We start from the raw sequence: 12,468 nt of genomic DNA, 5'->3' as shown, positions 1-12,468 counted from the left end.
GAGGGGAAATTGAGACTCCATTCTGAAGTGTGTTTGAGATGTCAAGTAGACATCCAATAAAGACGTCAAGGACACAACCTGATGTAAAGGTCTGCAATCTGATGGGGAACTGTGGGTGGGAGATACAACTTTAGAAGTTTTCTGCATATATTAGTTTTTAAAGCCATGAGCCTAGATGAAATCTCCAACAAGATGAGCAAACAGAAGAGAAGACCAAAGTCTAAGACTGGAAATGTTCCAATTTAGGGACTGGGGAGAAAAGAAGGAACCAGCAAAGGAGGCTGAGATTGAGTGACCATGGAGATAGGATAAATATTCGAGAGAGTAAAGTCTTGGAAGAAATGTGGGAAAGTATAGAAAGGAGAAGGATATGTTCAACTACTTCAAATGCTACCTGTAGGTCAAGTCAATTGGCTTTAGTTAGTTTGGTAGTATCTTAAAGATAACATTTTTAATAAGGTGATGAGGGAGAAAACATGATAAAGTGAGGACATGTGAGGAGGGAAAACAAAGCAACTATTTTAGGTGTTTTACTACAAAAGGGGGCAGAGTAATAGGAAAGTGGTTAGCAGGGGGAAAGTGCAGTGAGAAAAAAAATTAAAGAAGTAACAGTATATGTGTTTGTTTATGGGAATGATCCAATAGAGAGTGGGAAAATGATGATGTAAGATAAAGACAGAATTACTTAGAATAATGAGCTTGGCCTAAGCAAGACAGAGTAAGGTCTACTATACAAATGAAAATAGTAACATTAAATATGTGTATGACAAAATAGTGAAGATAATAAAAGTTTTTCATATTTTGAAAATGAAGTCAGTGTACATACATAAAGTGTTACTTATGGTGCTAGGCTTACAAATTATCAGTTGAAGTAGTCTCTATAATTCCGTTAGCTAGAAAAATGTAAAATATATTCAGGTAAGCTAGCTGATTTTTTAAAGCATAAAGTGAAAGAATTTTAAAGATTGAATATTTGAAACATTCTTGTCAGTATTATAATTTTAACACAGTTAAATGATAAACTATTTTCTCAGTACAAAATAGGTCCAAAGCCAAACATTATATGCATCATTAGAAATATAATTGTGAACAATGTATGTTTGTTCCTATATATTAATATAAAGCAAACACTATAAAGCACGTGTTAATACAGAAGAAGTTGGAAAATATGCTTGGGAAAAATAAATATTGTTAAAGATGTTTTTCATGAATATTCAAAAATAGAATACTAAAATGTTTTAGTTAAATCTTGGCTTTAATCATATATTACACAAAATAGTTAAAATACTGTTATTCTCAAAGGCATTTAGGAGATAATATGTTGCCAAGAATGGAAATTTAATATCAAAACAGATTAGAAAAAGCAGTTGGCATTTCCCATGTATCCTAATTTGACTAATTAGTTTTATGTAATCCATTGAAACATAAGCCAGATTACAGTAGCAAATCTGGTAGCACTGGATCATACTATTTAAAAACAGGAGCATCTGGCAACAATTAACCTAAGAGGAAATTTCCTTTTCCATTATTATTATCTACATAAGTTTAAACTCAATTTATGCTAACATTTATATTTATTCAAAGGCAGACTACATGTAAACATGCCCTTCTCTTCTAGCTCCTATTAATTTTTTCTTGTAATTTTATTTTGTTATTTTTTTTCCACTATTCCCAGATACATTATTTATGTGCCACACCTAGTTTCAGTTATGATCTTTGCCCCATTTCCTTTTTGGGTTAACTTTTCTCCTTTATGGGTTTGCTGGGGGGAAAAATATTCAACTACTGTCATTTACACCAAAGGTAAATTAAATGAAGGAATATTTGTGGCAGCATAAATCAATCTAGTGGTCCCAAGAGCTACCTCTTCTGTCACCATAGAAAAGCTGGAGCTCTGAGAATGGGAGGAGCTAATGCTTTATAGTTGACACAAAATTTGCAGTCAGTCTTGACCCTTGCAATGTCAATCCACTTCCTTGTATAGATCATCTCCAATCAATTTGTTTGTGTGAGTTTCTGTAAGAATCACGGCCCTCTAAACTCTCTCTTCATCATTTACTCTTTGCCAAACATGCAGTACAACTCCTTCTGTAATTGTTAGTAAGAAAGGAAGAGTAGTCAAGATTATGGTAAACTGATATGACTGAGAATTTTTGTTTCCTATGAGGTCTTTGAGTAGAAGTGACATTTGGCACTGCAGAAACAGAGCTCTCCTTATAAGTCCATATCTCCTGCTGAAGCATTTCCTCCAATCTCTTATTTTTAAGAAACCCTGGTTACAAAGTTCTACCATCACTAAGCACAAAGAGAAGCAGATGCTTGTATTCTGGCTGAGCATTTAAAATAAATAAATAAATAAATAAAAATATCTATTTTTGTAGTACTTGTGTGATGAGTATTCGAAATACATCTTTCAGATTATTGGATGAATTTTGTTTTTTTTTATTCCCTTGGTCATGTTTTTGCTAATTGAAAATTTTCATTACAGTTGAAAAGTCCTTTGAAAACAATACCATGCTTTTTTTGTTATTGCTGCATAGGCAAGCACTGTCAGGCCTCTGGCCTCAGGGCATGTAATCCAGACAAGAAATACAGAAAATACTATTCTACAGGCCCTGACCAAGCAATCCCAACTCTTTTCTTTGTTTTACCATTTTTTGTAGACTTATTGCTCAAACTAGAGCTTCTTACTCATTGAGTAATGTAACTGAGTAATTAATCATATTTGCTTCTTCAGTAGATAGAAACTATGAAGAGGATGATGAAGCTAGGTATTTGTAGATTTTTTTAAACAACAAGGTGACGTTTAAATTACTTGTTGCCATTAATATTGAAGACAGATATGGGAAATTGAGTTGAAATTGTACCTTTTAAATAAAATAGCCCAGGAAAAATAATTATATATTTTGCTAAAACATCTCTCCAGTACTTATTCAGAGTTATAGTCAGGGTTGTTCACTTGGTCTCAAAGGTTCATGCTAAGTTTTAATGCTTGCATAAGCTTGTGTGTACGTGTGTGTGTGTGTGTGTGTGTGCGTGTGTGTACATGAATACATCCACATTTGAACTAAAACCTTCTATCACTTAGCCATATAACTCAAATACTATGTATAACAGAAAACCACCATATGGAAGATTCATGCACTGTAGGGTATAAACATCAAATCCAATGTCTTGAAATATTTAAAGCCGTATGTGGTAACAAATGTTTGCATCAATAACCTGGGTATAAACTGAATTTTGGGTGCAGCATTTATATCCCCTGGCTTAATTAACCTGGACCATCTTTCTCTGTATTTGACAATATGAAAACTTAACGAATGAATTTTAATGATCTCTCATGTATTTTCCTATGGTTCCTCTATTTCAATAAAAATATGAACTCAAACTCTTTGGCAGATCACATTTTTTTTCCAATTGAAAATAAAAATGTGTTTTGGGTTGGGAGAAGCAAGTTAGGCTCAGGACAGAAATGTAGTCCGATGCTTTTTGACCATGGTTCATGAAAACTTCATTCCCTCTGGTGAAAATCCAGCCTGATAAATTGAATCCTGTGACATGGAAAGTCACATCACATTATGAATTCTGTTGATAGAATGATGATGATGAAGAGGTTACAGATTATTTAAGTAGCAGAATGAGAGTGTTTCAGATTGTAGATGTATGTTAATATTTTAAATTAAGCCCTATATTTATGAAGCATTTTGTTTCTTCAAAATTTCAAGAAATAAGAAGAACTGCCAAAGAGCAATGCAGCTCTAAAAAAGCCACAGGCAGCCCTGCAGAGAGCTGTAGGGCAAAAATTGCCTATAGGGGAGTGTTGTATAGAGCAATCAACAGGAGGCCTGGATATGCCTATCATGCTCAGTCATTGGCTGGGAACTGCCTAGGGAGAGTGTGTATTTGACTCAAATACTGTAATGGATCCCAGAGATATGGCAACTCAAGGCTGTTATCTGACTGAATTCTGTGCAACAGGTTCATTCTTGAAGGTATATCTGAGTGATACACATTTATTGCCTCCTCATTAGGAAATACAAGATTTTTTAAAATACCATTTAAAATAACAACAAACATTATAGGGTGCTAGGTATTAATGTAATGTAATTAATAACAACAACACAGTTCTACAAGAAGATAAGGAAAAAAAGAAAACTATGAAAATCATAATAGAATAACTAAATTTAGTAGGGTACAATAATTATGGATAGCAATAATTCGTACAAATAATTACAAAAAAATAATAATTATTCTGCATATTCAATGAGATTCCAGTTGATAACTTAGAAAGATTTAAAAAAATTTATGAAATTTTAGATCTTAAGATACCCAAGACATTCATGAGAAAGACTAGCAAAATGAGCCCATTTGCCAGAGACTCAATTAAGCCCTGACCTTAGGATAATTTGATTTTATTTTGAACCTGGAGAAAAGAAACCAAGTTAACGGGGACATTGTTGCTGGAATGAGCAAGAAGTTAGTCACTCCAAAGAAGTCAAGCTTTTATAAGACAAAAATTGTGCAGAGGTTTCCTTGTTATGTTCAACTAGGGTTCTGTACATAGGTGGTTTTCATGTATCTTTTCCAATAAAACATTAATTAAAAAAAAGAGGGCAGTGCTTACTTCGGCAGCACATATACTTAAAATAAAAGGATAATAGAATGGATTAAGAACTTAAAAATAAATCTATCAATCTGTCATATGTTAATTAACAATGAAGTAGAAATGTTCATCCTTTAGAGTTACTGGATAAGTGATTTCATCACATAGAGTTTGAGGAAAGACAAGGAGCCATATTTCATTTAAAAATCAAATAGAAGTGACATCACCAAGATGACCACATCTTGACTTTAATGTCTCTCAAAAGAACAGTTAACGTCTACTGAAGAATAAGACACCACTGAAAGAATCTTAGAACACAGAGGTAAGGCTGAAGCACCCCTACACCTCAGACACCAAGACAGCTGGCATTAGAGGCTATGAGAAGAGGCTACACCATAACCACATTGCCTTCCCCAAGCAGGGCAGACCATACAGAGAGAACTCCCTTGAGCCTTTAGTTCTTCCACTGGGAACTGACAACCCAGGGGGAACAACAGCCTCCCTCATCATGGGGTTGCCTTTGTGGGAGCCCTACTCTGATCTTGCACCACAGGGATTATAGGGGTATCTGTGGGGCTCAAGCAGGGCTTATATTTATATCAGATAGAATTTAAACTAAAAATGGAAAAGAGAGACAAAGAAAGCCAAAATATAATGATAAAGGGGTCAATACATCAAGAAGTTATAATAGTTTTAAATATTTATATGTCCAATATTAGAGCACCTAAATATACAAAGCAAAATCAACAGAGCTAAAAGGAAAAAATAAACAAAATGCAATAATAGTTGGGAACTTTGGTTCCCTACTCATAACAATGGATAGACCACCTAGTTAGTGAAAAAATAAGGAAACTCTGGATTTGAACAACACTAGAGACAAAAGGGACATAACAAGCATTCTAACCAGCAACAGCAGAACCTGGTGTTCTTACCTGGTGCTCCTAGAACACCCAATAGATCATGTTAGGCCATAAAACATGTCTTAGAAAATTCAAAATTGTAATTTTACTAAGTATCTTTTCTGAAAACAATGGTATATATCTAGAAATCAATAAGAGGAAAGCTAAAAAATTTATGAACATATGGGAATTAAACACCACCTGTCTGAACAACCAATAGATCAAAGTAGAAATTACAGGAAAAATTAAAAAAATATTTTTTGAAAAAAAACAAAAATGGAAAGGACAGAACTTATACAAGAACTTGTGCGGTATAGCAAAAGCTGTTTTAAGAAAGAAATTCATAGCAATGAATACCTACATTAAGAAGCAAGAACGATCTTGAATAAACAACCTAATTTTATATCTTAAGGAACTAGAAAAAGAAGAACAAATTGAGCCCAAAGTTAGCAGAAGACAAGGGAGTGGTGGGAGGGGGAATTGGAGGAAGGTGGTCCAAAGGTACAAACTTCCAGTTACACAACAAATAAATCTAGGAATTAACGTACATCATGATGACGATAGCTAATTGCTGTATGATACATAGGAAGGTTGTAAGAGAGTAAATTCCTAAGCTCGCAGGACATTTTTTCCATTTTTCATTTCTTCTTTATTGTAACTAGTTGAGAAGATGGATGTTAACTGAACTTATTGTAATGATTTTACAGTAGTGAAATATACCTCAAACTTATATAGTGAGGCATGTCAGTTATTTCTGAATAAAATTGAAAAAGAATCAAATACAGGAGGATGAAAATCTAGATATGAAAAACACTACTTTAAAATTTTGGAAAAAATCCAAGAGAATATCTTATAATGTGACAGAGGAACAAATTTTTTTTTTAACATGAGAGATAAAGAAATAGCCATAAGAAATAGACAAATTTTACTATTTTGAAATTAAAAACTACTGGTGAACTAAATACACAATAAAACTAAAAGTAAATAACAGAATTGGAGAAACCATTTGTTACCTACCAAATTAAAAAAAACAGTGCTATAATGTATTTTTAAGGCACCACAATTCAGTAAGGTCAAGAAGAACTCAGAGGAACACAGGCAAATGAAGGGACCAAAAAGTTCTTTGAAGCAAAAATATGAATTATCAAGACATAAGAAAAGTGGCTGAAACCCACTAGTAATTAAAGAAATACCTATTTTTAAAGCCAGAAAAAGTCACTTTCAATTCTTCAGATTTAGTGAGAAAATATTTAAGTCCACAAATTTCAAGTATATTTGCTTATATTTTGATGAGATTTTGAAAGCATGTGACCACTTTGGAGAGCGTGTTTGTTGATATCTAAAGAATAAGATGCATATATTTTACAGCTCAGCAATTTCACAATATACATAGAGAAATTTTCACTGTAGCATAAGAAGACCTGTCCCAAAATGTTTGTTATAGCATTGTCTGTAATAGCAAATATCATAATCAACCTAAATTCCCACTAACAGCAGAACAAACATTTAAATTGTGCTTAAGCCAGGTGGTTTTGGCATAGCGATTTAGAATGATTTTTTTTGGAGCTATTCTGCCTATGTATAAAATACAGCTCTAGCAACTTTGGGCAAATGTAGCTTTATGTTTCAGTATCTTCATTTGTAAAATGGAGGTAAAAATTGTGTCTGCTTCCTGTTTTTTGTTTATAAAAATAAATGATGTATATAAATAGAATTCAGATATAATCAGATACAGAGTGAGCTTATAATAATTATAAGCTATTATTATCATATGACAATACACCATACAACAGATAAAATGAATCAACTCGAACAATAGCTGTCAATGTGAATGGATTTCAAACAATCCCATTTAAGGCATTTTTTTAAGAAAGATACATAAAACAAGATACCATTTACATAAATTTAAAACTTGATAATATATTTAATGAATTAATATGCTCATTTATTATCAAAGTATAAAATCTTGCATGGGAATTCATTTGTAACTAGAAAATTTTATTTAAGATAGAGACCTAAGGGCACCTGGGTGTTCTAGTGGTTAAGAGCTGCCTTTGGCTTGGGTGGTGATTCTGGTGTCCTGGGATGGAGCCCTCCAACAGCCTGCCCACTCAGCAGGGAGTCTGCTTGTCCCTCTCCACTCTCTCCCTTTGCCTGCTCCTTCTTGTGTTCTCTCCTCTCTCAAATAAATAAATAAAATCTTAAAAAGTAATAAAAAAATAAAAAATAAAAAAAATAAACCTAAGGACATGATGTATAAGTATATATGAGCATTGCGTAGCTCTTCTCTATTTTTTTTATTAATGGTTGAAATACTTGATAATTGAATATATCACAGTGTTAATTTACTTTTTCACCAAGAACTATGTATTTCCCAGACTCTTAATTTTAGTTCCCCTCATTATTCAATTTTTAGAAAGCTTCTATAGCTCTTAAAACTATAGTTTTATTTAATTATGTAATATTCATTGGTAATAATTAGAATTAGCCCATATGTGTTATGAATTGATTTTGCAATATAAATATGCAATAATCCCTTTACACAAACATTTACACATCTTAAATATAAATATTTTGATAAGTAGAGAACATTGGTTACAGAAAGATCATTATCCCATCAAAAGAAGAAACAAAAAACAAGTAGTATAGGACATTCAAAACAAGAACTGAAGACTGGGGCATACTATACATATGGTGAAAAAAATTATTTCCTTCAAAGCTTCCCATGGCACCTGACCCATGTTCATACTCCATGTCCTCTATATCTTCTCATTTTGGTAACATTTTTATAGACAAAATAGAGTCTCCATGGATCCTCCTCAGAGCCTTTGATGAGAGCCTTGCATCATTCAGACAAGGAGTTGGCCACCATTTTCTATGACAAGCAAGATAGTAAATATCTTAGACTATGTGATCCATATGACCTGTCACTATACTCAACTCTGTGGTTGTAGTGCAGAAGACAATATGCACATGAAAGGGCATTAGAACTGAAAGGTGACAGACTGCAATTTCCAGCTCTGATTCTAAGTCTCTACAATGACATAGTCAGTCTATCACACCTATCATAGCCCAGTGACAGATGATTACTTTCTTCTTAAAAGATATAGGACAGTAGATTGATGCAGTGCTCTACTCCAGAAACGCAACAGTGTGTTGAGTTATTCCATTTTGGGAAGTAAATCTATTTTAGCTATTGATATTATTAACTAATGAATCGAGACCAAGAAGAAAGGCTAACTGTTCCTAAATCTGTGTTGGTAGGATAGCAGCCTTTCTGGCTATGGAATAATCTCTGCAACAAGCTTTTGACAGATCCTATTGTAACTTACTGCTACAGGTGAGAATATATCAAACTATGATCCTTTTCAAGTAGTTGAAGTAGTCATTTTTTAATCATTCCTTGTTTAGTGGACCAAACTATCTTTCCCCTTGGGAATGATTCCAAATACCCCCATTTATTGATACCTAAGGACTTTAGTGATGGTTGTTCTACCAATGGTTTTAGCTAAGTTAGTGGTCCATGAGTTCATCCACAGCCCACAACATGGTAACAAAAGCTAGAAGACTGTATTTTCACTTGTTCCCTTCTCAGCCATGCTCATCCTGACATTGGTGTATCAGTGTAATGTACTCAATGTAATGAAAATTGCCATGACAAAATGTAGAGAAATATACACACTTGTACAGAATGAAAGATGAACTTCTAACCCTTCCAGATAAAAACAAATTGCTTCAATGGATCCAAGTACAAAAGGACCCAGATTATTGCTTAACAGAGTTTATTACTATGCATTACAAAGGAAGTAATGTATTTTAATACACTTAATACATAATGATTAAAACAATGTTTGAGATATTGGTAGTCTATACCAGTCTTTAGATTATATCTGTTCTTTGATTTGGTGGCCAGGGAAATAAAGGGGTGTTAACAAGCTACTTTTCACCTAGATGTCTTTGTTTAACATGATGGCCTCCTTACTTTCACATGGCTGAATTTAGAGTTTAGAGGTTGACTGAGGATATGTGGGCTTAATTTGACTACCGACTGGTAGGTTTCCCATACTCCAAGTCAAAAACCTATTGAGTAAAAATTATCATTGTCTGCCTGTGTCTGAAAATTACTCAATAAAAATGCTATGCTCATAAAATAACAGTTATTATTTATCCTGAATTTACCATGAGTCATATAAGCACCTAAACAATTTATCTAACAATTCTTGTAATTGTACTATCTAACAATTCTTATAATTCTTTTAGATATAGATTTTTCTTGTTCTATTTTATAGCTGATAAGTGTGGACATTAAAGATATTCAGAGAAATATTAGAAACAGTTCTTCTGACAAGCCTATAGTCCTTACCAGGTGGTTTTTTTTTTTGGTTTTTTTTTTTGTTTGTTTGTTTTTTGTACCATCCCTATTACTCTTTTAGGTGAAATAAAATCTGTTTTCTCTACTATTCAGACATGTGAGGAATATTCACTATAAAATAGATGTGTTAATGAGAAACAAAATGTGCCTCTAAAAGAACTAAGCATTTGTCAGTCCCCAGTTCAGCTCTTGGGACATTGAGTTCTCAGACATTTAGTCTGCGTAATAGCAGTCAAAATGTCAGTTGTGGGTTTATGAATAGAAAATAGATAGGACAGAAAGAAGGGTCAATTAAAACTAGTAAAACCTGATATAGCAGCCAGATGGCTGACCTTTCTCTTAGTATCATCTCAGAGTACCCAGATTCTAATGTTCTGGTTTATTGTCCCAATGGCAAGCCATTAGCATGGTTGGCTCAGCCCACATGAAGCTGATGCACTTTCAAGCTTTAAGCCAGCTGGAAAGAGACACTCATAATTCTGGATCTCAACTCTGTGTTCTGAGTTAAGCTGTAAGGATAAGCCAAGAAGCTCTTCCTGCGATCTGACCTCTTGGTCACAAAGGGAATATGTTTCCTCTTTCAGCATTGTTAAGCTGTTTTCTCACTCACAGGTATATGTAATTATAGGCATGGACAGGAGGTCTATTCACTGAACATGTCATTGGACAGAAAGAAATGATTACGGGCTCATGATTCAACTTGTAGGTAATCTGGGTTTCCCATTTCTTCTTCTTCTTCTTCTTCTTCTTTTTCTTCTTCTTCTTCTTCTTCTTCTTCTTCTTCTTCTTCTTCTTCTTCTTCATTTTTGAGTGCTGTTTTTGACACATCATTCAATTCTTCTCTGTCACTCTGAGAATGAGAAATCATAACTTACACTGTCCAGAATCCATTAGAAAAAAAGGAGGAAGGAAGGAAGGAGAGAGGGAAGGAAAGAAGGAAGGAAGGAAAGAAGGAGAAAGAAGGAAAGAAGGAAAGGAAAAAAAAGAAGGGAAGAAAGAAAAAGAAGGAAGGAAAGAAAGAGAGAATGAGAGAAAGAAAGAAAAAAAAGGGAAGGAAAGAAGGAAGGGAAAGAAAAGAAGAAAAAAAATTTAGGCAGATGTGTAGTGAAGAATTAACTTTACCCAGAGAGGTTCATTTGGCTTTTGTCCTGACTCCTGGCAGGTAACTTCTAAACCTATGGAATTCCCTAAGAGAATGACATACCTTTGTTATTCATAGTGAGCCTCTGGGTCCACAATTGATAGTTTATGCTAACAAGATGGTTGCTGGGAGGCTAGACTCCTCAGACCCCAAATGATCATTTTCTAGATAGATGACCCACTGTAGGGACTAGCCAGGTTCCCAAATACCAACCCTGTGATGAGAGTTAGGCTATGTAAAATCATTCTGATCTCTAGGGGCTGGGGCTAGAGATTGATTTCAACCATGTCAGCAGTAAATCATCCACATCAACCTACCTAATGACGTCTCAATAAAAGCTCTGGACAGCAAAGCTAGAATGAGCATCCTGCTTTGGCACTATTTCATGCACATATTGTTACACTTCAGTGCCAGGAGAGTAACATGTCCTTTGGGACACAGAAGCTTTGTATTTGAAACACTCCTCCCAGGCTTGTACTCTGCCTCATCTGTTTTTCTACATCATGTCCTTTTGCCACGATAAAACTAATACTAAATATAGTGCTTTCCTGAGTACTGTGAGGGAAATTATTAAATGTGAGGATGGTCAGGGGACGATTTTTAGCCAGCATTTTTAGCCAGATGATCTGAGGTGAGGGTGGCCCTTGGGGTCCCCAAATTTGTGAATGTTGTCTAAATTCTTGGGGAGATTTAGCAGTCTAAAGGGCTACCCCTTTAATCTTGAATTTTGTCTAACTCTGATTAGCAGATCATATCGAAATAAGATTCCTACATTAAAAATTTTCCAAAAATAAATAAGCTTTTGTATAGCAAATTTAATGTTAAAAAATTGTCCTAGGATGAGTTAATTATAAATGAGATAAAATTTTAAATAATTTAAAAAATGAGAGAAAATAACTGAGTAGTTCAACTCTCTCTCATTGACATTTTATTTAGTATGTATTATAGCCTGGTTACTGGGTTAGACACCAAAGATAAAATACTGAAAAAGACATACCCTGTACCATAGCACTAACAAATGGAATAGTAATTAGACAATAGACAGTTGTTAATATTCTATGACAACTCCTTTGATAGTGGATGAACACTTTGCCATTAAATCACGTGGTGGCACCCAGTCCAGACCTGAAAGTCCAGAGTAGGCTCTACAAATTAAGTGAACAAAGTAGAGTTGACTGTAAATAACAAAATATCTTCTTAGCTGTGGTCACAAATAAAAAATTTAGTTATCAGACAAAGTAATAATTTAAAAAAATGACCACAAAATAAGAGATAAGCAATACTAGATTTGGAACAAATGCTCAGTTTTATCACCAGGGACCCAGTGATCATCAAATATGTCATTCTAACTCCTGCTCTGCCATCTCCAGCATGCTGGCTTTTCAATCCTGAGTAAATAAAGGATGTCAGGTCAATGCCTTCATATTCAAGGGAAAAAGGATGGAGTAGGACC

The sequence above is a fragment of the Mustela putorius genome, unplaced genomic scaffold (assembly GCF_011764305.1).
Source record: "Mustela putorius furo isolate JIRA1106 unplaced genomic scaffold, ASM1176430v1.1 tig00003867_pilon_pilon_pilon, whole genome shotgun sequence".
Classification (NCBI taxonomy): Eukaryota; Metazoa; Chordata; class Mammalia; order Carnivora; family Mustelidae; genus Mustela; species Mustela putorius.
This window is presented reverse-complemented; position numbering follows the sequence as displayed.